At 47.4% G+C, this 27,718-nt stretch overlaps 1 protein-coding gene across 2 annotated transcripts in view; it reads right to left on the bottom strand.

Moving 5' to 3' along the window:
- The window catches only part of ANXA2 (annexin A2), a 47,504-nt gene extending 41,886 nt beyond the window's left edge, over positions 1 to 5,618 (bottom strand). Inside the window, exons 1-2 of one of the 2 annotated variants that reach the window (XM_029066193.2) lie at positions 5,540 to 5,557; positions 3,869 to 3,966 (exon numbers count right to left, since the gene is read on the bottom strand). The gene's annotated coding sequence lies outside the window, so the exon portion shown is untranslated. Of the gene's footprint in view, positions 1 to 3,868; positions 3,967 to 5,539 lie in introns of both variants that reach the window. The other variant, XM_029066192.1, reaches the window with a different exon arrangement.
- Between the last annotated feature and the right edge of the window lie 22,100 nt (positions 5,619 to 27,718).

Here is a 27,718-nt window from a genome sequence, read left to right as displayed (position 1 = left end):
CAGCTGGGTGACTGTGGGCAAGTCACTCACTTCTCTGTGCCTCAGTTCCCTCATCTGGAAAATGGGGGTTAACTGTGAGCCTCACATGGGACAACCTGATTACCCTGTATCTACCCCAGTGCTTAGAACAGTGCTCTGCACATAGTAAGAGCTTAACATATACCAACATTATTATTATTAAAGAGTATGGGCCAGGCAGAGGACCTGGGTTCTAATTTTACACTTCCACTTGGTTGCTGTGTGACCTTGGGCAAGTCACTTAACTTCTCTGTACTTTAGCTTCCTAAACTGTAGTACGGTGATTAAATCCTACTTCCTCCACTTAGACTGTGAGCCCCAAGAGGGACAGGGAGTGTGTCCAAACTGATTAACTTGGATCTACTCTCGTGCTTAGAACAGTGCTTGACACATAGTTATGGCTTAACAAATGAAATAATAATAATGATGATGATAATATTAGGATGTATTTAGTTATTTGCTAGAGGAAAGCTTATCAGCTTTATTACTTGTGTTCACATTGGTTAATAGAGCACTTTTTTTTAAACGGTATTTGTTAAACGCTTACTATGTTCCAGGTACTGTCCTAAGCGCTGGGGTAGATAGATACAAATCAACATTTGATGGAGGGACGATGTGCTGCTGGTCACTGACATTCAAAATGGGAAGCAGCTTGGCACGGTGGAAAGAGCTTGGGGCCGGGAGTCAGAAGACCTGAGTTCTAGTCCTGACTCCATCATCTGTCTCCTGTGTGACCCTGGGCAAATCACTTCACTTCTCTGTGCCTCAGTCACCTCATCTGGAAAATGGAGATTAAGACTCTGAGCCCCATATGGCACATAGACTGCTCCAACCTGATCAGCTTTTATCTCCCCAGTGTTTGTACAGTGCTTAAGTAAACACTTAAATACCAGAGAAAGAAAACCACATTAAGAGCTGGAATTAACATGATAGAGCTAAGCCAAGTTAAGGACCTGACTCAATTGAATAAAATGACTCATGACAAACAATCGAAACCCTGCGAGCCTGGAGACTGAATTTTATTACACAAATCGAGGGGGGTTTTTTTGGGTCCTTCTTTAGGGAAGGACTTTGTTTTTAAAAATTCTGCTGAAGACATCCGATAGCCATCTCTGCTTGTTATCTCTGTTGGCGTTTCTGAGATTCAAATGAGCATTAATAATAAGAGGAGAGGACAAATCATTGACAACTCTCTATTGGCAGCCTGGGCTTTAAAAAATGGAAACTGACGCCCATCTTTATATATCAACTATCTCAACCTCACCCTAATTCAGCGAGCCTCAACATGCTTTCAAAACCACATCATCGACTCTACTGCTGATAAGCACCCTGCAGCAGAGAGACCATTTATCTCTGAGAAGGGCTGGATGGACAAAGGCCAAAAAGGATAAAATGTCAGAGTCCAAAAGAGGCATTGTCAAAGGCAGCTAGGAAAATGAGCTGGGCTCTTCCGTGAACGACCACGCCCACATCACACTGACTGAAAATAATTCAAATCTGGAAATCTGGAAAACAGGCTCACCCACCTCCAGTGCTAAAGCAAAGCAGAGGGCCAGGATTTCCTCCGGACTTTAAAATATTCGGGCCAATTCTCCTATTTGTCAGCTAACTAGCAAAAACAAAAATTCCTTTTGTGCAATCTTCGGAGGAAAGGATCTCTCTAAATGTGCGATCATGATTCCCTAAAAGATAGCGGCAGGATTTTTTTTTTAACTGGGTATTGTTCTGATTCCTAAAAGTATTCACATAAAACTTTTTTTTAAATTCCAGTTGATTATCAAAAATGAAAGGGACTGCTCGAAGTTTAAAAAAAAAAAACCACATCTAAACTTAATACTCTGAAGGCATAAATTAAAAAAAACCCTACTCTGCACCAAAAAAAGTCTCAAGAAATACCAAGAATGAACTGAAAGATTGAATTCTAGAGCAAATAAAAAGCACATTGAAAAAGGCCTGTTTGAATAAAAGCCTTGATTTCTGGCCAATGGTGCTGCTAATACTCCACCTCCTTTATAAAAAAAAAACAAAACGCTGTGGAGTGTTGATGGTGTTACCACAAAACAAACGCCATAGCAACCAAAAGTCAATTAGAGACCACTGATGCAACATGAGTTTTTTAACCTAAAAATGGCTTGGGTTTTTTTTTTTTTTTCCTAAAGCCGATTTTGGTTATCCCAGTTTAGGGGGAAATAGAGATTTGTCTCTTTATCACTTCATTTGTGTTTTGGATATTCACCATCAGCAGGCCAAGAAGATTCATTTCTCAAAGTCTGAGTGGCACTGATGAGGTTTAGCTAGTTGAAAAACAAATCTACCGTGTTTGGGCTTGTTCTTTCATTATCAAGCTTTTGAATCTTTGTTTGCAAGTTTCAGACAAGTTGCAACTTCTTTCATTCACTGCTTATGAGGTGCGTCGGAATCTCAGGGACCATACTTTACCTGGTTTGGAGAGATGGGTGGGACGAGAACTAACAGAAAGGAATGTAGCCACCCTAGTCCTACTTGGTTGAAAAATTCAGGAGTTCAGGGGCTAAGGAGCGAAAGGAATTCATAACAGCCGAGACCAACAGAGTAGGATAAAGGGAACCCAGAGGACCTGGGTACTAATCCTGGCTCTGCCATTTGTTGCTGTTTGACCTTGTGCAAGTCACTTAACTTCTCTGTGCTTCAGTTCCCTCTCCTGCAAAATGGGAATTCAGTTACTGTTCTCCTTCTTACTTAGCCCGTGAGCCCCATGTGGGATCTGCCTATCTTGCATTTACCCCGCATTCAGTACAGTGCTTGGAGCTGGGTTCCAATCTGCCACTTGTCTGCTCTGTGACCTTGGGCAAATCACTTCACTTCTCTGGGCCTCAGTTACCTCATCTGTAAAACGGGGATTGAAACTCTAAGCCCCATATGGGACAGGGACTATATCCAACACGATTTGCCTGTATCCACCCCAACGCTTAGTACAGTGCCTGGCACCAGATACTATCATCATCATCACCTACCCTAGCACTTAGTACAGGGCCTGGCACATTGTAAACGCTTAACCACTACCACGAAACAGTGCTTAAACAACAGCACAATTATTATTCAATCGTATTTATGGAGTGTTTATTGTGTGCAGAGCACTGTACTAAGCGCTTGGGAGAGTAAGGTGGAACACTAAACACACACTCTCCCCGCCCACAACGAGTTTACAGTCTAATCTCACGGCTCTGTTCACCAACTCTCTGAATCAAGGACTAACCATGGGGCACGGGATGGGAATGGGGAACTTGCTGAAGAAATGTAGGATTTTTTCCCCCCATTCATTCATTCAATCGTATTTACTGAGCGCTTCCTTGGGGCTTCCGGCCTCTCTCTAATTAAAGAGGGGGACGCTTATCTATCAGGGTCGGTAACTGCATTAGGTTAATCCTCCCAAAGGCTGCAATGTTGCAGCTCTGATGTGGACAAGCATTTAGAAATGGCCTTGGGACCCATTTCCTCGTAAAGGAGAAAGCGCAGACTGGGTGTGGCAGGGAGGGTGGGAAGGAAGGCGAGAGGGAGGGATAAAAAAGGAGCCGGGGTGCGTGGCAGGCATTCCCTGCCGAAACCATTCACGGGTGGGTGACTTGTGCAGCTCTGGAGTGGACTGCTGCCAGGTTCTCTGATCCCTGCTGTGGATCGACACCCCTCGGAGGGGCAAAAGGGAAAGGAATGAAATAATCAGGATTCCATCTGGACTGGCCTTGTGGTACAGGGTGTGGTGCTCAAACACAGGGATATAAGGGAAGTAGATGTCCACCGTGAAAAAACGGAACACGACATTTTATTAAATCATAAAATATCACAAGGCGGTACGGGGCGTGCTCACTTTTACCTGGAACGAGCAGGCGGTGGGGCGACTGGACTGAAAATGAAGACTGCCAAATCACCCCAATGATCAAGGTTTACGCTATAGATCTTCAAGGCGATTTCCTTGGTGTAGCAAGAAAAACGACAATTATCAATTGAGGTTTTCTGATAAGTGCCACCCCGTCCTCGACCTCCCAAGCATGAATGAGTTTTTTCTGCTCTCCTATGGGATCACTTATTCAGAGTTGTCACTTTCAATTTTGCTGAGGATTTTTTTTTTAAATACAAGAACCGGCAGCACGCACAATTAGATACCCCAAAGGAAATACGCCCAAGCTCTCAAATCCATGGGAACTAAAGACGGTAATTCCCGTTTCCCCACTTTCTGCTTTCCTTTCCTCTGATAGACAGGAAGCTACTGTCCACAGCTACAGGAATAAAATCAGTCAGTCCCTTCGCAACTCAGAGAAACCAAAGAGGAATCTTAGGGATTCAGTCCATCCCCCCCGCCCCACCCAAAGACGCTCCCTTTTCTCCAACTCTACAAGTCCTGCAGCTTTTACTAGGCAAACTCCTTACACTTCTCTTTCCTAGGGCCTGCCTGATTTTGGGATCCCTAAATGAGACGCCATCCCCCCAAGGCGGTTCGAGATCCGCTTCACATCGTGGCACTACCTAGGGTCGTACTTCTCGAGCGTTGACTGTGCGCAAAGCACTGTGCCCTTGACTCTAAGGCCCCAGCCCTTCCCCAAAGATCCTGCAATTGGGGAAAAAAAAAAAGAGAAAAGTGTCCAGCTCCACTGAAGTCCCCAGAAATGCCGTAAGCAGAAAATCTTCCAGGGTGAGAAAGCGGCCTGCCCTAGAAGCTGTAGTTTTCCCGGGAAAACTCCAGGGAAAGTTGTAATTTAGCTCAACCGTTGTCGATATGGGGTGGGTTTGGAGCCCCCCCCCCCCCACCCAGTTTGCTTCGTGGCCTGGTGGCAAGAGCCCGGGTTTGGGAGTCAGGGGTCGTGGGTTCTAATCCCGCCTCCTCCACTGATCAGCTGCGTGACTTTGGGCAGGTCACTTCGCTTCTCCGGGCCTCGGTTCCCTCATCTGTAAAATGGGGATTCATTCCTTCCTTCAGGCGTCTTTACTGAGCGCTGACTGTGTGCAGAGCACTGTACTAAGCGCTTGGAATGTCCAATTCGGCAATCCCTGCCCCACAACGGGCTCCCGATCTAAAAGGGGGAGAGACACAACGAAACCAAACAAGCGGACAGGGATGAGGCCCGTGAGCCCCAAGTGGGACCACCTGATGACCCGGCATCTCCCCCAGCGCTTAGAACAGCGCTTGGCACATAGTAAGCGCTTAACAAATACCATCGTTATTATGATGATGATGATGATCAGTCGTCTCCGCCCCCAGACAAGGGGGGGGGATTACGAAACAGGACGGTTTTCATCGCTTAAAGCTTCCTGGGAGCCTTTTCCAGGCGGGGCCCGCCCCCCCCCAGCCCCTGGGGGCAGATTTGGGGGGGGGGTCTCCGGGCCCCGATCGCCCCTCCCCCGCTCCCAGGACCGGTCCTGGTTCGGACAAGGGGGGGGGGATCCCGGAGGTCCCGGACCACATCCCCCTCCCCCCCCACCAGCCCCCCGGGGCCCAAGGCACGATGCTCCCGGACCGGTCCCGGGACCGGCCCGGGCAGCCGCTCACCTGGGCAGGGGCGCAGAGCAAGACCAGGGTCCGGGGCTGGGTGAGGGCGGGCGGCCGCCTGGGTGGGGCTTTTGTAGTTGGCCACCGCAGCCCCCGAAGCCCAAGCCCCTCCCCGTCCCGCCCCCTCCCCGCCCTTCCCCCAGCCCCCTGACTCAGAGGCACGCCCGTGCAATGGCCAGCCCGCCAGGAAAGATTGAGCAAACTCCGGCCCGGCCCTGCTCCGAGGCCTCCCAACTCGCCCCCCACCCCTCCCTCAGCACCCCTGTTAGCCCAGACCCTGCCCCGAGGCCTCCCAACTCCCCCCCACCCCTCTCTGAGCATCCGTTACCCCAGACCCTGCTGCGAGGCCACCACACTCACCCCCCACCCCACCCTCAGCACCCCTGTTACCCCAGACCCTGCCCCGAGGCCTCCAAACTCCCCCCCACCCCTCCCTCAGCACCCCTGTTACCCCAGACCCTGCTCCGAGGCCTCCACACTCACCCCCCCACCCCTCCCTGACCACCCCTGTTACCCCAGACCCTGCTCCGAGGCCTCCACACTCACCCCCCACCCCTCCCTGACCACCCCTGTTACCCCAGACCCTGCTCCGAGGCCTCCACACTCACCCCCCCACCCCTCCCTGACCACCCCTGTTACCCCAGACCCTGCTCCGAGGCCTCCACACTCACCCCCCACCCCTCCCTGACCACCCCTGTTACCCCAGACCCTGCTCCGAGGCCTCCCAACTCACCCCCCACCCCTCCCTCAGCACCCCTGTTACCCCAGACCTCATTCATTCATTCAATAGTATTTATTGAGCGCTATGTGCAGAGCACTGGACTAAGCGCTCGGGATGGACAGATCGGTAACAGAGACAGTCCCTGCCCTTAGATGGGTTTACAGTCTAACCTCCCCCCCGCTCCCTGCTTTTGCCTCCCAACACACCCAGGACTTCTCCTTTCTCCGATTAGACTGTAAACCCATCAAAGGGCAGGGACCGCCTCTATCTGTTGCCCATTTGTAATAATAATGTTGGTATCTGTTAAGCGCTTACTATGTGCAGAGCACTGTTCTAAGCGCTGGGGTAGACACAGGGGAATCAGGTTGTCCCACGTGGGGCTCACAGTCTTCATCCCCATTTTACAGATGAGGTAACTGAGGTCCAGAGAAGTGAAGTGACTCGCCCACAGTCACACAGCTGACAAGTGGCAGAGCTGGGATTCGAACTCATGACCCCTGACTCCAAAGCCCGTGCTCTTTCCACTGAGCCACGCTGCTTCTCTTTGTACATTCCAAGCGCTTAGTACAGCGCTCTGCATAGTAAGCGCTCAATAAATACTGTTGAATGAATTCCTTCCATCGCAGTGATTGAGCACTTACTATGTGCAGAGCACTGTACTAAGCCCTTGGGAAAGTACGCTTCAATAAACGGACACATTCCCCGGCCCCAGTAGGCTTGCAGTCTAGAGGGGGAGACGGCCAATCCGACTAAGCGGCGTGGCTCAGTGGAAAGAGCGCGGGCTTGGGAGTCAGAGGTCATGGGTTCGAATCCCGGCTCTGCCCCATGTCAGCTATGTGACTGTGGGTAAGTCACTTAGCATCTCTGTGCCTCAGTTACCTCATCTGGAAAATGGGGATGAAGATTGTGAGCCTCACGTGGGACAACCTGATGACCCTGTATCTACCCCCAGGGCTTAGAACAGTGCTCTGCACATAGTAAGCGCTTAACAAATACCAGCATTATTATTACATTAGAGCTATGGACACCAATGCTGTGGGGCTGGGAGGGGGTGTGAATAAAAGGAGCAAGTCAGGGGGAGGCGGAAGGGGTGTGGGAGAAGAGGAAAGGAGGGCTGAATCAGGCAGGGACTCTTGGAGGAGATGGGCCTACCATAAGCCTTTGAAAGTGTGGGGGGGGGGGAGTCATTGTCTGTCAGATATAATAATAATAACGTTGGTATTTGTTAAGCGCTCACTATGTGCAGAGCACTGTTCTAAGCGCTGGAGAGATACAGGGTCATCGGGTTGTCCCACATGAGGCTCACGGTCTTCATCCCCATTTTACAGATGAGGTAACTGAGGCACAGAGAAGCTAAGTGACTTGCCCGCAGTCACACAGCACATGAGGAGGGAGGGCGTTCCAGGCCAGAAGGAAGACTTTTCCTCCGCTTTCTTCCCCCACGCATCCCGAGTTCAAATCCTACAGAATCACCCATGCCCGAGTTTGAGTTCCATTATTTCGCATTTTCACACTGTCCACGTTGGAAGAAACAGGTTGTTCCAAGACACATAAATCTTTATTTCTCTGCGGCGCATCTTGCTGGCATCCTCTTCCGTTACCGTCCGCATTACCCGGAGCAAATATATTAGCTTAACCTTTGACAGAGCGGTTCCCAGAAGAATACTGCAATGCGTTTACCAGAACGATCCCATCATCTGCAGTAAAGCTTGGTCTGTTGTCCTGGCAGGCCTGCGTGCACCACTGATAGAGGGCTCTGTGGGAGGTACTCAGAAAATTCACGGAGGCCTCGGACGTCTTGACAAAAGCGAGATTCGTATTGCGGGACTGTCATTCGGAACGAGAGCTGGGTAGGGAAGCTCTGCTCCAAGCCTTCTACAGGAGGACGGCCAAGTTTCCTGCCGGAGAAACCCCTTTCCTCCAGGACGAGTTTTGTTACTCATTCTCTCCACCTCTCTCGGAGAACGGTCTGGATTCGGGGCGTCGGCGGCAGACTAACGTTCTGCGAGTTCTTTTCGTGTTCATAAAGTATTCATGCCGCCTAGCCGCATTTCCCTTTCCAGCTGCAGATCTCACAAAGTAGCCTGAAGACAATCCTGACCCCTTGGTCTAGTGCCAGGTGTCCTGTGGGGTTTTGCGGCGGCATTTCCTTCCGTCTCTCAATGCTGCCTGTTTTCATTCCCCTTTACAGGTTCCATTCGCATTCCAAGAGGCTTCCCCATTAAGCCTTCGTTTCCCCGGCTCCCACTCCCTTCTGCGTCGTCTATGCACTTGGATCTGTGACCTTTGGGCATTTGTTATTTACCCCACCCTTACCCCCGCAACACTTATGTCCACATCTATAAATTATATACATATATAAATTTTTTATATTAGCATCTGACTCCTCTATACTGTAAACTCGTTACAGTGAGGGAACCTGTCTGTGAACTCTGTTGTACTGTACTTTTCCAGGCATTTAGTACAGTGCTCTGCACACGGTAAGCGTTCAGTAAATACCACTGATCGATTGACGCTCAGTTTCCGGAACGCCAAATGTTTCTCGACTGCTTGCTTACACATCTATATTTCTAAAACTGACAATCTCTCAGATTGATTTATCCGGCTTTCACTTTAACCCCGCCTACTAATACTTTTCTTATAGTTTGCAGATACAGTATTAGTGGTCCAAAATCAGGTAGCGAGTAAAAGGCCGGAAACGGAGAGTGAAAGTCAGAAGAGAGACGTGAGGATGGAGACAGAATATGGAGAGACAGAGGAACAGAGACACACAGAAAGACAGGGATACACCGAAGAGACACACACACCTCCACGCTTTCTCTGACAAACACACACACACACAAACACTACTCTTCTAAAAAAGTGCCTCTTTCAAAGCTATGCTCACCTCAACACAGCTTCAGTAGGTGGGGCATAAACAATCTAAGGTATTTTCTGAGCGCTTACTTTGCGCAGAACACCGTAATAAGTACAACGGAGTTGGGAGACACGTTCCTTGCCCACGACTAGTTTAGTCTAGAAAGTATATAGACAGTAGAGATTGTTCCTTATAATAGTCAATCAATTAGTGGTATTTACTGAACACTTACTGTGTGACAAGCATTGTATTAATTGCTTAGGAAAGTAAACAGTATAAAACAATGTGGTTTTAGTGCCTTGGATTTTTATCTAGTGGCAATAAGCAGAATTCTCCACTATGGTCATAAATAACAGGCCGGAATGAATGATAACAGAATACCCGAACAGCTGTTGTACTACGGATTAAAATAGCGAACAAAGTAAGAGGTACAGAAGAAATTCTAACCGTTGAGCGCAGCGTAGCCGCAGACAGTGCACCCTGCCAGTCATACCTCAAGACAACTGCAGGAGACAGTTGAGCCTGGTGTGCTGCAACCAAGGAGTGGTTCCACTGAGCAGAAGTTTCGAGAGAACTGTGAGATTAAGGGACGCTCCAAAAATAGTGCCAGACGCTGCTAATAGCAAATATGACAGCACAACAAGGGATAGTTTTGGGGTGTGCACCGGGGGGTAGGGACCCGCAGTCGTGCATCTGTCTTTTCAGTCACGCATCCACGAGTTAAATTCACTGTCAGTGTCTTCATCTTCAAATATAAATGACCATGTCACGTGTCCCACGTTCTCCTATAAATCAGGGGTCGTAGTTTTGCAACCCCCCCCAAGGGGTACTGGTGCCTACACAGTCGACTCTTCTGACACCAGGTTGCTCCATATCCAAAACAGGCTTGTGTATTCAGAACGAACTTCCCTAACTCTAGCTAAAAAACGTAGTGAAAACACACTTTATAGTAGAACATAGCAACTGTGATCTGTTTATCTTGTTTTGTGCAGTGCAAAGCCCAATATTGTATATGTAGAAAGATACTGACAACTGCTTTTTTCGTTGATGATGGAGAGGATAATGGCTCTCGGTGGGCAGGGAACATGTGTACCGACTCCGTCGTGCTGTACTCTCCCAAGAGCTTAGTACAGTGCTCTGCAAAGAGAAGCAGCGTGGCTCAGTGGAAAGAGCCCGGGCTTGAGAGTCGGAGGTCATGGGTTCGAATCCCGACTCTGCTCCTTGTCAGCTGTGTGACTGTGGGCAAGTCACTAAACTTCTCTGGGCCTCAGTTCCCTCATCTGTAAAATGGGGATGAAGACTGTGAGCCTCACGTGGGACAACCTCATCCCCTCTATCTACCCCAGTGCTTAGAAGAGTGCTTTGCACGTAGTAAGTGCTTAACAAATACCAACATTATTATTATTATTATTATTAAGTGCTCATTGGTTGATAATAGCTTCTCTTGTGAGGCCTTCGTTTAATGGGCTAAGGCGTTGAAAGGAAACTCAGATCGGTTACTGTAGCAACTGACTGCCCAGGTAGTCAGAGTGAGTGTCCCGTAGCCACCTGCTTTGGGGAACTCAAGACCTACTTTAGGGATTTGGGTCAAAGCTCTGAGTGCTTCTGAGGGCACTAACAACTGATTCCGTGGCTCAGTGGAAAGAGCCCGGGCTTCGGAGTCAGAGGTCATGGGTTCGACTCCCGGCTCTGCCACTTGTCAACTGTGTGACTGTGGACAAGTCACTTCACTTCTCTGGGCCTCAGTTACCTCACCTGTAAAACGGGGATTAACTGTGAACCTCACGTGGGATGACCTGATGACCCTCTATCTACCCCAGCGCTTAGAACAGAGCTCTGCACATAGTAAGCGCTTAACAAATGCCAACATTATTATTATTATTCTCTGAGAGGACCCATTCCAGACAAACACTTGTCCCCAGTGAGGATGGGGAACTGCAACAGATCTGGGCCTCTCCAGGATTCAGGGGGTGATGAGAGTGGCCAGCTCAGAGGCAACCCAACTTGCCCCAAACTCACGGAGCCCTTGAGGGGAGCCCAGATCACTCCGGCCAGCAAAGGTCCCCACATCAAAAGAATCATCTAGGGCCCAACCCAAATTCTCCAACGTTTTGGTGAGCCTCCAAAGCCGCCACGGGTTCTTCTCCGCAAGTGCCGGCTTCTGGAGGGAAGGCCTCCTTCTCTGGACAAACGGAAGCCACAGTGTTCATCCACTCTAGACTCGTTGGCATACTTCTTGTCACATACTTTATTAGTAGTTGCCAGGAACCGGGTTGGTTTGCATTTTATTACTTTTTTTGGATTTTTAATGGCATTTGTTAAGGGCTGGGGTAGATAAAAGCTTATCAGGTTGGACACAGTCCCTGTCCCACATCGGGCTCATGGTCTTAAACCCCATTTTACAGGTGAGGTAAGTGCGACTTTGGGCAAGTCACTTAACTTCTCTGTGCCTCAGTTACCTCATCTGTAAAATGGGGATAAACTGTGAGCCTCACATGGGACAACCCGATTACCCTGTATCTAGCCCAGCGCTTAAAACAGTGCTCTGCACATAGTAAGCGCTTAACAAATACCAACAATATTATGACAAGAAGTCCTGACATAGGTGAGTCGCAAACTCTTTATCAGTGACTCTCCCCCCGCGAAATTCTGATGGAACCCCCAAAAGTCTCAGTGGAGGCTAAGCCATTCCTGGTGGTAATGGTATTTATCCGGTTGGAAACTGGACCAGCTGAAAACCAGACGTCATCTTCCCGGTACTGTGTCTGTAGGGAGCCACAAAGGGCTGTCTGGAATGTTTGAATGCTGCCTGCGCCAACCAGACAGAGGTGGAAACAACAGGGTCGCCTTCAGCAGGCAGGCTGCCTTGCAGGAAAGCATAAAACATGGTCAGAACAGGTCAGTTGACTCCCTCTTACTGCTGCCCTACCACATACTCTGTTAGCACCATTTCTTCTTTCTTGGCTATTTCCACTGCAGCTAGGAAGCTGCCTGCTGCTGTAACAGAAATGTCAAAATAATAATAATAATTCATTCAATAGTATTTATTGAGCGCTTATGTGCACAGCACTGTACCAAGCGCTTGGAATGGACAAATCGGTAACAGATAGAGACAGTCCCTGCCCTTTGATGGGTTTACAGTCTAATCGGGGGAGACAGACAAAAACAATAGCAATAAATAGAATCAAGGGGATGAGCCTCTCATTAAAACAATAGCAAATAAATAGAATCAAGGTGATGTACATCTCATTAGCAAAATAAATAGGGTAGTGAAAATATATACAGTTGGGCGGACGATGTTAGCAGTACTGGTTAAGTGCTTACTATATGCCGAGGACTCTACTAAGCGCTACCACTTATCTGCTGTGTGTCCTTGAGCAAGTCACTTCACTTCTCTGGGCCTCAGTTACCTCATCTGCAAAATGGGGAATGAGACTGTGGGACAGGGACCGGGTCCGACCTGATTTGCTTGTATTCACTCCAGCGCTTAGTACAGTGCTTGACACAGAGTAAGTGCTTAACAAATACTGTAATAATAATAATAATAGATACAAGATTATCAGGTCAGAAACGGTACTTATCCCACATGGGACTCAGAGTCTAAGAAAGAGGGAGATCAGGTATTGAATCCCCATTTTACAGATGAGGAAACAGGCATAGAAAAGGTTAGGTTTCCTATGCCACAGCAGGCTAGTGGTAGATGGAGATTAGAACCCAGGTCCCCTGACTCCCACGTCCACGCTCTTTCCTCTCAGCCAAAATAGAGGCAGCAGAAGCAAGAGGAAGGGGGAGGGGTAATGGAGGAGGAGGTAGCACTCCACTGGCCACAGTTTCTCCCGATTAACTCCCAACCACCTGAGGCATATCGGCTCAGCAGCCGTCTCTAGCATTTTTATTTTGACTTAGTCCCAACTTCATTCTCCTTGTACACACATGTATAAACAATTACACAATGGCTTCTTTTGATTACTCTAATTTGTAAGTATATTTATGTCTTTCTCCCTCATTAGAATGTAAGCTCATCGTGGGCAGGGGCTTCCGTTGCACTTTCGCTCTGGCTTCCGCAACCCTTCACTCCCTGGAAACTGCCCTCTCGGAGGTCACCGATGATCTCTTTCTTGTCAATGGCCTCTACTCCATCCTAACCTTCCTCATCCTCTCAGCCGCCTTCGACACTGTAGACCACCCCCTTCTGGAAATATTATCCGACCCAGGCTTCGTTAACACTGTCCTCTCCTGGTTCTCTTCCCATCTCTCTGTCTGCTCGTTCTCAGTCTCTTTCATTCAATAGTATTTATTGAGCGCTTACTATGTGCAGAGCGCTGTACTAAGCGCTTGGGATGGACAATTCGGCAACAGATAGAGGCAATCCCTGACCAATGACGGGCTTACAGTCTAATTGGGGAGACAGACAGACAAAAACAAGACAACCTAATCACGATAAATAGAATCAAGGGGATGTACACCTCATTAACAAAATAAATAAGGTAATAAAAATATATACAAATGAGCACAGTGCTAAGGAGAGGGGAAGGGAGAGGGGGAGGAGCAGAGGGAAAGAGGGGAAAGGGGACTTAGCTGAGGGGAGGTGAAGGGAGAGCAGAGAGGGAGCAGAAGGAGCAGAGGGAAAAGGGGAAGCTCAGTGTGGGAAGGCCTCTTGGAGGAGGTGAGCTCTCAGTAGGGCTTTGAAGAGGAGAAGAGAGTTAGTTTGGCGGAGGTGAGGAGGGAGGGCATTCCAAGACAGCGGTAGGACGTGGGCCAGAGGTCGACGGCGGGATAGGCACCAACGGGGGACGGTGAGGAGGTGGGCGGCAGAGAGCGGAGCGTGCGGGCTGGGCGGTGGAAAGAGAGAAGGGAGGAGAGGTAGGAGGGGGCAAGGTGATGGACGGCCTTGAAGCCCAGAGTGAGAAGTTTCGTTTCGTGCGGAGGTCGATAGGCAACCACTGGAGGATTTTAAGGAGGGGAGTGACATGCCCAGAGCGTTTCTGCAGGAAGATGATCTGGGCAGCGGAATGAAGAATAGACTGGAGTGAGGAGAGACAGGAGGAAGGGAGATCGGAGAGAAAGAGGAAGAGGGAGGGGTAATGGAGGAGGAGGTAGCACGGCATTGACCATGGTTTCTCCTGATTAACTCCCCAACCTGAGGCATATCAGCTCAGTCTCTTTCACAGGCTTCTCCTCTGCCTCCTACCCGCCAAGTGTGGGAGTCTCTCAAGGTTCAGTTCTGGGTCCCGTTCTATTCTCCTTCTATACCCATTGCTTTAGAGAACTCATTTGCTCCCGTGGCTTCAACTACCATCGTTGTTCTGATGATTCCCAAATCCACCTCTCCAGCACTGACCTCTCTCCTTTTCTGCAATCTCACATTTCCTTCTGCCTTCAGAATATCCCTAATTGGATGTCTCGCTGACACCTCGAATTTAGGACGCCCAAAACAGAACTCCTCATCTTTCCACTCAAAACCTGCCCTCCACCTATCTCATCACCATTACCCTTTGTCTCACAAGCCCATAATCTTGACATTATCCTCGGCCTTCTCGTTCGACCCACATATTCAGTGTCATCAAATCCTGTCAGTTCTACCTTCACGTCACTAACATCTGCCCTTTCCTCTCTATTCAAACTGTGATTATGCCGATCTTATTCCGCCTTGACTACTGCATGACGCCTCGCCGACCTCCTTGCTTCCCGTCTCTCCCCACGCCGGTCCTTACTTCGCTTTGCTGTCCGAATCATTTTTCTAAGAAACATTTTGTTCATATCTTCCCCATCCTCATGAACTTCCAACAGCTGCCCATCTACCTTGGCATCAAACAGAGACTCCTGACCGTCGGTTTTAAAGCATTCGATCACCTTGTCCCCCGCTGTCTTACCTCACTTATTTGCTTCTATGAGCCCGCTCCTCTAACACTATGACCGGTCAGGCCTTGGCTAGGCTAACAGGTTTAGCTCACTAAAGCCAGGGCTGGTTGGGAGTGACAGGAAGCAGTTGGCTAAACAAACACACCCCGTTACCTCCTGGTGCTACAGACCCCAGTGGGCTGGGTGAGCAATAAAGCTGAACAATTAGTCTGGAATGCATAAATTCTCATCCTCCCCCGCCCCGCCCTGCAAATATGGCTAAAGGAAGGGGAGAGGATCAGGAAATAACAGTGTATATCTGGGGAGTGGCCTCTAGTCAGTTAATCGTATTTATTGAGTGCTTATTGTGTACAGAGCACTGTACTAAGAGCTTGGGAGAGTACAATATAACGATATAACAGACATTCCCTGCCAACTCTTGGGAGTAGGTTGGAAATCTGCCACACCTACATGGCAGGTTGCTTCTACTCAGAATTGGGGACCTCTTCGCTGGAGCAAGGAGAAGTGAGTAAACCTTTGGGGAGGGAGCTCAGTTGCCAGGTGATTTGAAAGGCAGCCCCCGGCGACAACTGGTGTCTCCTTCCCGATCCCACCAGCTGCTAAAAGTTGGGGACCGGGCTGGCCCACATAAGTATATTCCTCCCAAAAGGGAAGCTCAATTCGCCATGAGGTACAACTCTTGCATGGCTCAGCCTGACTCCGGTCTCTCACTGTGCCGATCCTCAAACCCATCCCTGTGTGACGGGTGACAAACACCACTCTACTCTCTGTATCTCGATCTCATCTATCTTGCTACCAACCCTTGCCCACATCCTCTCTCTGGCCTAGAACTCCCTCTGTCTTCATAACCAGCAGTCCACCCACCACTCTCCCCACCTTCAAAGCTTTACTCAAATCACATTTCCTTCAAGGGGCCTTCCCCGGCTAAAGCCTCAGGTCCCCTACTCTTTCTCCCTTCTGCATCGCCTAGACATTTGGATATGTACCTTTTAAGCACACGCTATTCACCCTGTCCTCAGCTCAACGGCATTTATATCAATACTTTATTTTAATATCTGCCTCCCCCTCAAGACTGTAAGCCCCTGATAAGCGGGGATCGTGCCTACCAACTCTGTTGCGCTATACTCTCCCAAATACTTAGTACGGCACACAGTAAGTGCTCAATAAATGCTATTCATTGATACAGTGCATCGCACCTAGGGGGTCCTTATTAAAATACCACTCCTCCCTGTTGGGCTGGCACTCTCTTTCTATGCTCCTTGGTCTTCTTGGTGCTCATGACCTGGATAGTGCTCCTCTGTGATCTCTTCATTCATTCACTCATATTTATTGAGCACTTACTGTGTGCAGATCACTAGACTAAGCGCTTGGAAAGTAAAATACAGCAATAAAGAGAGACAATCCCCGCCCACAAGGGGCTCACAGTCTAGAAGAGGGGAGACAGACACCAAAAACAAGTAAACAGGCCGCAGTAGCATAAATATAAATAAATAGAATTAGAGATATATATGTACACAACAGAACAAGTAAAGTAGGTATTAATATAAATGAATAGAATTCAATCATATTTACTGAGCGCTTACTATGTGCAGAGCACTGTACTAAGCACTTGGAATGTACAATTAGGCAACATATAGAGACCATCCCTGCCCTACAACAGGCTCACAGTCTAAACGGGGGAGACAGACAACACATAAAGAACAGAACAAAACAAGTAGTCTGGCGCCAATATCATCAAGATGAATAGAATCATAGATATACACACATCATTAACAAAACAGAGTAATAAATAATATATACAAATATGCACAAGTGCTATGGGGAAGGGAAAGGGAAGAACTGAGCAGAGGGAGGGAGAAGGGGGAATGGGGAGGGGAGGAGGAGCAAAGGGAAAGGGAGGGCTCAGTCTGGGAAAGCCTCCTGGAGGAGGTGAACTCTGAGTAGGCCTTTGAAGAGGGGAAGAGAGTTAGTTTGGAGGATGTGAGGAGGGACGGCGTTCCAAGTCAGCGGGAGGACGTGAGCCAGGTGTCGACGGCGGGCCAGGCGCGAACGAGGGACCGTGAGGAGGTGAGCGGCAGAGGAGCGGAGTGTATGGGTTGGGCAGAAGAAGGAGAGAAAGGAGGTGAGGTAGGAGGGGGCTAGGGGACGGACACCTTTGAAGGCAACCACTTTGAGCTTTGATAGGCAACCACTGGAGGTTTTTGAGGCGGGGAGTGACATGCCCAGAGCGTTTCTGTAGAAAGAAGATCCGGGCAGTGGAATGAAGAATAGACTGGAGCGGGGAGAGACAGGAGGATGGGAAATCAGAGAGGAGGCTGACACAATAATCCAGTCGGGATATTATGAGAGCTTGTACCAGCAGGGTGGCTGGATGGAGAGGAAAGGGCGGATCGTGGCGACACTGTGAAGGTGAGACCGGCAGGTTTTGGTGACGGATTGGATGTGGGGGGTGAATGAGAGAGCAGAGTCAAGGATGACACCGAGGTTGCGGGCTTGCAGGACGAGAAGGATGGTAAGTGCCGTATACTGTGACAGGAAAGTCAGGGAGAGGACAAGGTTTGGGAAGGAAGACAAGGAGCTCAGTCTTAGACATGTTCAGTTTTAGGTGGCAGGAGGACATCCAGGTGGAGATGTACTGAAGGCAGGAGGAGAAGCGAGCCTGGAGGGAGGGAAAGAGAACAGAAAGGAGATATAGATTTGGGTATCATCCACGTAGAGATGATAGTTGAAGCCGTGGGAGCGAATGAGTTCACCAAGGGAGTGAGTATAGATGGAGAATAGAAGGGGACCAAGAACTGAGCCTTGAGGAACCCCTGCGGTTAAGGCATGGGAGGGGGAGGAGGAGCCCGTGAAGGAGACTAAGCATGACCGGCCGGAGAGATAAGAGGAGAACCAGGAGAGGACGGAGTCAGTGAAGCCAAGGTTGGATAGTGTATCGAGGAGACGGGGATGGTCCACAGTGTCAAAGGCAGCTGAAAGGTTGAGGAGGATTAGGATGGAGTAGGAGTTGTTGGATTTGGCAAGAAGGAGGCCACTGGTGACCTTTGAGAGGGCAGTTCTGGTGGAGTGGAGGGGACGGAAGCTAGATCGGAGGGGGTCCGGGAGAGAGTTGGAGGAGAGGAATTTGAGGCGGCAGGTGTAGATGACTCGTTCCAGGAGTTTGGAAAGGAAGGGGAGGAGGGAGATGGGGCGGTAAGTGGAGGGGGCTGTGGGGACAAGGGAGGGTTTTTTTTTTGAAGGCAGAGGGGCAGAAGTCGTTAGAGAGTGAGCGGTTGAAAAGGGAAGACGGGATCTATCCCAGCTGCACGATGTAAGCTCATTCTCTAGGCTGTAGGTTCGTCCTCTAGACTGTCAGCTCGTTGTGGGCAGGGAATGCGTCTGTTCTATTGTTCCACTGTACTTTCCCAAGCGCTTAGTACAGTGTTCTGCACATGGTAAGTGCCCAATAAATACGACTGAAGGAATAAAGAGGAGAAGCAGCGGGAAATCCAACAGCTACAAGCAGGTAATTTCCCGGCACAAAATAGTGGGACACCCTATTACCAGGGGACCGGCAGCTGTCAGCAGGCTGCTGCAAGGGAGGAGTTGCTGCTGCTGCTGACTCTTAGGGCATCGTCCTTGTCAACAGTTAACTGTATACATGTCTGTGTGCTTTGTGCCAAAGTCTGGGTGAACCTATTGCTGCCTTTTGGTTTGCCTCTATTTTCCCCTCTCCTTATCTGCGTCTGTCTCCACGTATCTCTCTCTTTCCATGCCTGTTTTTCCTCCAGTCGTTTTGGTCCTGCCCCTTGGAAAACTCGCCTCCCAATCCACTCTGAACTTCCAGGAATACGATTGGCTAATAATACTAGCCTGGGCCATAGGGAGGGAAAAAAAGGAAAAAGAAAAAGGGGTAAAAGAAACCCAGTGAATTCGCCATCTCTGGAGCTTCAACTCCTATTCTAGGAGTGTTCTAGTTCTCTAGACTGTAAGCTCATTAAGGGAAGGGAATGTGTCTACTGATGCTGTCATACTGTAATAATAATAATTGTGGTATTAGTTAAGTGCCTTCTATGTGCTAGGCACTATACTAAGCGTTGGGGTGGATACAAACAAAGTTAGTAGGACACAGTCCCTGTCCCACCAGGGGCTCACAATCTTAATCCCAATTTTACAGATGAGGTAATTGAAGACCAGAGAAGTGAAGTGACTTGCCCAAGGTCACACCACAGACTAGTGGCAGAGCCAGGATTAGAACCCAGGTCCTTCTGACTGCAGGTCTACATTCTGTACTCACCCAAGCACTTAGTACAGTGCTCTGCACCCAGTAAGCACTCAATAAATATAACTGATTGATTGATTCTACTAACAGATTTCTTTCAGAGCCAGGATTCTACATTTTAAGGTTTTTGATTTTTTCTCTCATGCTGGGGCATTATATTTTGCTACAACTGCCAAAGCACTAGCAAGAATACCGAATCCACTATATATCGAGTAATAGCATTTTTGAGTGCTTACTGGGCACTGAGCACTGTACTAAGTGCTGTGGAGAGTACGATTGAGTAGGTGACAAGGAACTGCCTCTGGCCTGGAATGCTCTCCTTCTTCATATCTGACAGACAATTACTCTCCTCACCTTCAAATACTTATTAAAAGCATATCTCCAAGAGAGCGTCTCTGACTAAGAGCTCATTTCCTCTTCTCCCACTCCCTTCTGGTCACTCTTCACTTAGTTTTGCTCCATTTTTTCATCTCTCCTTCAGCCCCACAGCACTTATGTACTTATCTGTACTTAACATGTCCAAAACAGAGCTCCTTATCTTCCCCCCACAACCCTTCCCATCACCGTAGATGGCATCACCATCCTTCCCATCTCACAAGCCTCGACTCTTCTGTCTCATTCAATTCACATATTCAGTCCCTCACCAAATCCTGTTGGTCCCACCTTCATTCATTCAATCGTATTCATTGAGCGCTTACTATATGCAGAGCACTGTACTAAGAACTTGGAATATACAATTCGGCAACAGACACCTTCACAACAATGCAAAAATCTGCCCTTTCCTCTCCATCCAAACTGCTATCACGTAAATGCAATCACTCATCCTATCCGGCCTAGATTACTGCATCAGCCTCCCTGCTGATCTCCAACTTCCTATTTCTCCCCACTCCAGTCCATACTTCACGCTGCTGCCCGGATCATCTTTCTACAACAGTGTTCAGGACATGGTACCCCCCTCCTCAAAAATCTTCAGTGGTTGACCAGTCACCTCCGTATCAAACAAAAGCTCCTCACCGTCGGCTTTAAAACATCATCATCTTGCCCCCACCTACCTCACCTCGCTTCTCTCCTACAACCCAGCCCGCATACTTCGCTCCTCTGGTGCTAACCTTCTCAATGTGCCTCGACCTCCCCTGTCTTGCCTCTGGCCTGGAACACCCTCCTTCCTTAAATCTGACAGATAATTACTCTCTCCCGCCTTCAAGGCCTTACTGAAGGTACATTTCTTCCAAGAAGCCTCCCCAGACTAAGCCCTTCTTTTCCTCTTCTCCCCCTTCTTCTTCATCGACCTAACTTCCTCCCTTTGTTCTCCCCCCAGACCGGCCCCACAGCACCGACGTATATATCTTTAATTTAATTTATTTGCATTTATGTCTCCCCACGTCTAGACTGTGAGCTTATTGTGGGCAGGGATTGTCACCGTTTATTGCTGTATTATTCTTTCCCAAACGTTTAGTACAGTGCTCTGCACATAGTAAGCACTTAATAAGTATGACTGAATGAATGAATGAATCTGTAATTTATTTATTTATATTAATGTCAGTCTCCCCCTCCCCGCTCTCCCTGCTCTTGGTAGGCAGGGAATGCATCTACCAACTCTGTTATATTGTATTACTCTACTCTCCCAACCACTTAGTACAGTGCTCTGCACACAGTAAGTGTTCAATAAGTACTACTGAATGAATAAATAAGATTAATTGGCGTCTGCCGTTCAGCAGATAAAAATGATGTGAGGGTAAATTAATGCTGAGAATAAAAGGCTGCAAGAAGAAAGTCAAAGATTATACATTAGTGCTAATGGGTAAGTGGATAAACGTGAGTATCGAGGATGGATTTATCCACTAGAAAAGGGGGAACACTGCTCATACTTGACATTACAACCCCAATAGCTATTGACCGCTGGCAAAGTCGGGTAAGACTGCGGAATCATAGATCAGTTAAACCACTAGCCTAATGTTACTGAATCTAGGTTTTCCATTTATTTATGTTCACACAAACACGCAATTGTCTAGTTTTGGGCAGGATAATTAGGGATACAGTAAACATCTAAAGCAATAAAAGATTAACTCTCCAAAGGCAGCTAAATTTTAGTTAAATCCTGAAACCCTAGCAATCTAGGAATCTGCATAACCCGATTCAAATGCCTGACTGCTTTCTGAGAAAGGGGCAGGGAGCCCAGTTCTTCCCACTCGGGGGTGTTTGAGATGACATCATTGGTCTCTCCCATCGTTAATGCCTGTGATTCATCAGCAAGAGCTGCAGAGAGATTGGGTGGGGCACTTTCAACCACTAAAATTTACTCAATTTCCTGTAGAACCAAATCGTAGAGCACTGAAACTGGAAAGATTTACCATTTTAGGAGGGTAGATTGATTCCACAAAGTCCTTTCTAAAACAGACTACTGCCCCAGAGTTCTCTTTTTTCTCTGAAATTCATAATTTTCCCTACACTTAGTATTTTCCAGTCATTCCTTATTCAAAGGGGTACAATGTTGAGCCCAGTTACAGAAGCAATCTCTTTCCTGACTTCCCTGTAAGGCACGCCACAAAGTATTTTAAATATAGATTTCAGGCAAACCCTCTATCTGACCAAAAGTCTAATTATACCTTCCTTAATGTCTTAGTCATTCTACACTGTGAGCCTGTTGAGCCTGCGGGGAGGGGGAGACTGATATTAATATAAATAAATAAATTACAGATTCATTCATTCAGTCATATTTATTAAGGGCTTGCTATGTGCAGTTGTTGTCTGTATTTGTTGCCAAGTTGTACTTTCCAAGCGCTTAGTACAGTGCTCTGCACACAGTAAGCGCTCAATAAATACGATTGAATGAATTTCATTTTTTTTACGGTACTTGTTAAGCATTTACTATATGCCAAGCACTGTTCTACGCGCTGGGGTAGATACAAGTTAATCAGGGTGGACACAGTCCCTGTCCCACAGGGAGCTCACAGTCTAAGTAGGAGGGAGTGGGATTAAATCTCCATTTTACAGGTTAGTAACTGAGGCACAGAAAAGTTAAGTGACTTGCCCAAGGTCACAAAACAGATACATGGTAGAGCCGGGATTGGAACCCAGGACCTCTGACTTCCAGGCCTGTGGTCTTTCCATTAAGCCACCTTGCCTCTCATTAATAATCGGAAAGGAACTTTTAAGTATTTTTCGATCTCATTTGCCATACTCAAAAAAAGTTGGCCCATTTTCACTGTAAACCAATTAAAATATGCCAGTGGGCTTCAGAATGAGTAAACTGGATGGAAAAACCTATTTGGGAGGCAAATTCCCCATTGTTAAGTACTGATAGACCAGGGATCCTGATGAGGATCTGCACATTATAAGACCTTAATACAGTAACCAATTGATGATGATCCATGTTATTAAAATCAGCCCTGAGTCTCCTCCTCCATGCTCCCTGGCTCTCAGAAGCGCCAACCCCAATCAAATGGACTTACTGAGCCCTTACCGTGTGCAGAGCATTGAACTAAACATTTGAGAAAGTTCAATATAATAGAATTGGTGGATACCCACAAGAAGCTTTCAGTCTACAGGGGGAGAGGGACACAGAGATAAAATTACAGAGAGGGGAAACACCATTTCCAGTTTTGATGTCCAGTGGCCTGAAGAATCCCAAAGTTCTTCCAAAGGATGCTTGGCTGATTTTTTTTTAAGTGGGGAAGATTAAAGGAAAGCAAATAGAAAAATCTCAATTTTGCCATTAAAGGCCAGAAGCCTGTTTGTAAGCTCCTAGAAGGTAGGGATCATTTCTGACAACTCTATCATACTCTCCCAAGTGCTCTGCACACAGTAAGTGCTCAAAAAAATTCATTCATTCATTCAATAGTATTTATTGAGCGCTTACTATGTGCAGAGCACTGTACTAAGCACTTGGAATGTAAATCGGTAACAGACAGAGACAGTCCCTGCCCTTCGACGGGCTTACAGTCTAATCGGGGGAGACGGACAGACGAGAATAGCAATAAATAGAATCGAGGTGATGAACATCTCATTAAAACAATAGCAAATAAATAGAATCAAGGCGATAAATCCCAATTATTGACTGAGCCCAGGCAGCCCGGTGGTTTAGAGGATCCATTCTGGAGATAAAGTGTGCACAGATCAAAGTCACCAGGCGTAGAAAGAGATCATGAGTCTCCTCCAGAGCAACCGACCAGCAGTGTGACCGACCCTCCTTAGACATCAGCCCTTCTGCGAGTTTTCCCCGCCTAGATTGTGACCGCGTTGTGGGGAGGGAATGTGACTACCACCACTGTCGTATTTTCCTCTTCCTACGTGCTTTGGACAGTATTCTGCACACAGTAAGTGCTCAATAAATACCACCGATGGATCGCATCTCACACTCACCATCAGCAGCGCCGCTGATATAAACAGAATTTGGGGGAAGAGCGCATTCCACTACAGGCCTAGTTTAGAACAAAGAGAGATCTGGATTTATTGAGTACTTACTTCGTGCAGAGCACTGTACCTGGGGATTGGGAGAGTGCAATCAACAATAAACAGATATTCTCTGCCCAAATTCACATCCACAGCAATTGAGAAAGCTCACAGAGACCCTGGACTCCTTAAGTTATCTGGATCGGCCCTTCCCTGACAGTGATTTAGGTCCACTTCTTCCTGGCTGAAGCCTGCTGTTTCCAAATCTTCTGCCTTCTCCCTAGTTAAAGCGGACAAGTGAAGGCCATGTATTCTCCTTCTGGATTTATATATAAAGCCTATGCTCTGGGCCTGAGGGATCCCCGTTTCTGCTGACAGCGGACTCAGCACTCCACGCTAAAACATATTCAGGCCTTAGGCGCTCACTGTCTTAAATTGCAAAATCCTTGCTCTAAATACTGGAAGTTTTCAAGGCTGAGACTACAGTATAAAAAGAAGCCAAACCGAATCACAGTCCAATTTACCACTTTATTAGCACTGAGGCCTTTGCACACACACAAAAGAACGCCAGCCTAGAGCAATGGTATTCACAACTTGAAAAAAAAAATCACAGGACACTCATTGTGCAATTCTTTGAGGCAGCGGATGGTATTGGTTAAAATGTATTTCCAGCAGCCCAGAAACTCTTGCTGGTATTTCAGAAATGAAGTTGCGTTTTTTTTTTCTTCCTAGGGTGGAGGTTGGGCATTAATCTTCCAGTGCAAACATTCGGCTATCACATTTATTTTCTCACTTTAGTAAGCAGGAACCATTTGGTAATCCCCACGATGATGAGAATGCGATTGGTCAAAATAGTGGAATGAAAGAAATCCCACAAACTCCTGGATTTTCCCAGAGATTATTTTCTAGTTGCACTTGTATTTTGATCTTTAAACCCAATTAAAACAGGTCTGCCTTGGATTACTCACATGGGTGTAAATTCTCCTCCAGGTGCATGGGAAAGAGAACTGTATGCTCCCCAGAGGCAAGCTTTGCCTAATCTCTGAGGAGCAAGACGCCCTTCAGCCTCCTTGAGATAGGCGCTGGAAGCTTGCACTGGGTAGAGGTTGGATGGAGGAGGAGCTAAGTACTCAGAAGCTCATGTTTCTAGGTTAACAAAGGCTCAGATTATAAGAAAAACCTCCTCAGTGCCATTGGTATAGCATTTGAAGTTTCATATTTGCCCAAAGTTCGTTTCGTAGGTATTTTGTCGCTCAATTAGCATTAGCAATTTCATTGAACTTGAGAGCCGTGCCTCCCCTTGGAAAGGATAAACCAATTCGTTATCTTGGATAAGAAACTGGTTACAGTCTCATGCCCACACATGATTTTGGTTATCTTTTACAAATATTAAAATACGGTACCTCCTCAGTCATTAAGGCTCTATGAATGTTTGTTTTGCAGTAGCAAAATTAGAGGAAATTCAATAGGGTAGGTCTTTCAGACGTGCTGTGAAAACACGGGGGTGTGACCACAGATAGCGTAGTATTCTTTTTTCATTATAATTTACCTTGTTTGTCCCCTCTCAGGATCCCACCTGAAGGGTTTCCAGTACTCTACCAGTCTCGAGTACGAGAGGGAGAGTCAAGCAGCGGCACATCCATTCCATTCCTAGCTTGGGCAGTGCCTAGCGAACGGAAGGTAATCTGCTACAAGTCAAAACTCACCTGGGCTGGGCAGCAGCCCACGGAAAAGAGTCAAAGGCGGAGACTCAGATTTACTGCACGGAGGGAGGCAATGGTAAGCCACCTCTGTAATTTTACCGAGAAAACTCTACGGATACACCATCGGAACGATTGCAAATAGTGGTGTCGCTATGGGTCGGAGACGACTCGACAGCATAAGACAAGACACACTATTTGCATCACGGAGAACTCGATAGGGTTTTTTCTTTTCCTTTGACTGGAGGTTTGGAAAGACTGATTCATACCTATTGCATCAATGACAAGCAAAATAATATTTCTTCTTTATAAGAAATGTTGATTACTTTTTATAAAGGGAACAGCCAGCTGGTTTTCTTAACATGAAGATACGATCTGGACAGAGTTGGGCCCGAATCTTGCTCTCGGGTCGGCTTGTTGGGAACACCGCCACTGGAGGCGGGGAAGACTATGATGATTTATGACCTTAGAGAAGTGAGGGCTTTCTCACAGAAGTGGAATGCTAGGCGAAGACTAGGGCAGACTTGCAGTTGGCCCGAAGAACAACGCCACAAACCCTTCCCACACTTTCCTGGGCGGCTGGGAAAGATCAACGGCGGAGGAACATGATTCAGTGGGGCTTCGCCTGCCCCGGAGTGGCTAAATCTATGACCTGTTTTCCCTAGAGGTTAAAACAAAAAAAAGTCTCGGGTTCATAGCAGATATGTGCGAATTGAGTTCTGAATGTTTACCTGTTTCCCATGCTTCGTATACATGCCTTTATTCTGTGGACTCCCAAGATCTTTATGAGAAGATGGTTTCAGGCTATAAACTTGTCGAGGGCGGGGAAGGGGGCTACCAACTCTGTTGCGTTGTGCTCGGTAGTGTTCTGCACACAGTAAGCACAGTTGGTGCCACTGATTGACAGGAAGCCTGACTGGATCTAATCCCGGTTCTGCCGCTTGCCAGCTGCGTGACTCTGGGATTTAACGTCTCTGTGCCTCAGTTACCTCATCTGTAAAATGGGGATTAAAACTGTGAGCCCCACGTGGGACAACCTGATCACCCTGTACAGTGCTTTGCACGTAATAAGCGCTTAACAAAATACCACCGTTATTATTATGACTGCTTCCATTTTATTTTCATTTTGCACCGATAAACACAGAAAGTCTGGAGGGCTGACAGTGAGGCGGTGACAGATACCAATCAAAAGTATTTACTGAGCACTCACTAGGTGCAGAGCAACTGTGGTAAGCACTTGAGTACAACACAACAGAATTAGCAGACACATTCCCTGCCCATAATGAGTTTACGGTCTAGCGCGGGCTAGACCGTAAACTCCTCTCTAGAATGTAAATTCAATAAAAGCAGGGAACATGTGTGTTAATTCTATTGTTTTGTACTCTCCCAAGCACTTATACAGTGTTCCGCACATAGTGAGCGCAAATTAAATGCTACTGACTGACTGGTTCATAATGAATGAATGAATTCTTACTGAATTAGGTTGTTAGCTGTGTGTCTTTTCATCACTGACACGACAGCAGTTGGGGGTAAGTTACTCCAGGTGTCTGAAAAGTTCTGCTCACCTTGAATAGGGAGTGTGTCAGGAAACACACCCAACATATTGCATGCCTCTCACATAAACTGGTGCCTGCTGAACTTAATCTAGAGGTATTATAACAAATAGAAACCACTTGTGCATAAATTTAGCATTTAATAATAATAATAATAATAATGATGTTGGTATTTGTTAAGCGCTTACTGTGTGCAGAGCACTGCTCTAAGAGCCGGGGTAATAATAATAATAATGTTGGTATTTGTTAAGCGCTTACTATGTGCAGAGTACTGTTCTAAGCGCTGGGGTAGACACAGGGGAATCAGGTTGTCCCACGTGGGGCTCACAGTCAGGTTGTCCCACGTGGGGCTCTGCACACGGTAAGCACTGATTTACTGATGAAACATCAGGGCACTAGATGACAGTAGTAGCAAATCAGAATGGACAGGCTGAATTCATTGCTCGGCACGAGCCACATTTGGAATTGACATCGTGGCCCGGAGTGAGACCAGAGTACTGATGAAGGACAGCTCACACAAAAAGGCTACATCATCTTCTGGATAAGTCTCTCCTCTTCAGAGCACTATCGCTCAAGGTGTGGGATCTGCCACCGGAGAGTTCCACATTTCAGGCCTTCCAAATCAATCCATCCATCAACCAATGGCATTTATTGAGCGCTTACTACAGGTAGAGCACTGTAGTAAACACTTGGTAGGGCACGATACAGCAGAGTGGGGAGATAAGATCCCTACCCAAAACGAGCTTCCTCTGCAAAAGGCATAAGACTGAATGCTGTGCTATTATCATCAATTTATTATAAGCCTAACAGTAAAGTAAGAAAAAAATTCTACA

This window comes from Ornithorhynchus anatinus, chromosome 5 (assembly GCF_004115215.2).
Source record: "Ornithorhynchus anatinus isolate Pmale09 chromosome 5, mOrnAna1.pri.v4, whole genome shotgun sequence".
In the NCBI taxonomy this organism is placed as follows: domain Eukaryota; kingdom Metazoa; phylum Chordata; class Mammalia; order Monotremata; family Ornithorhynchidae; genus Ornithorhynchus; species Ornithorhynchus anatinus.
This window is presented reverse-complemented; position numbering and strand designations above follow the sequence as displayed.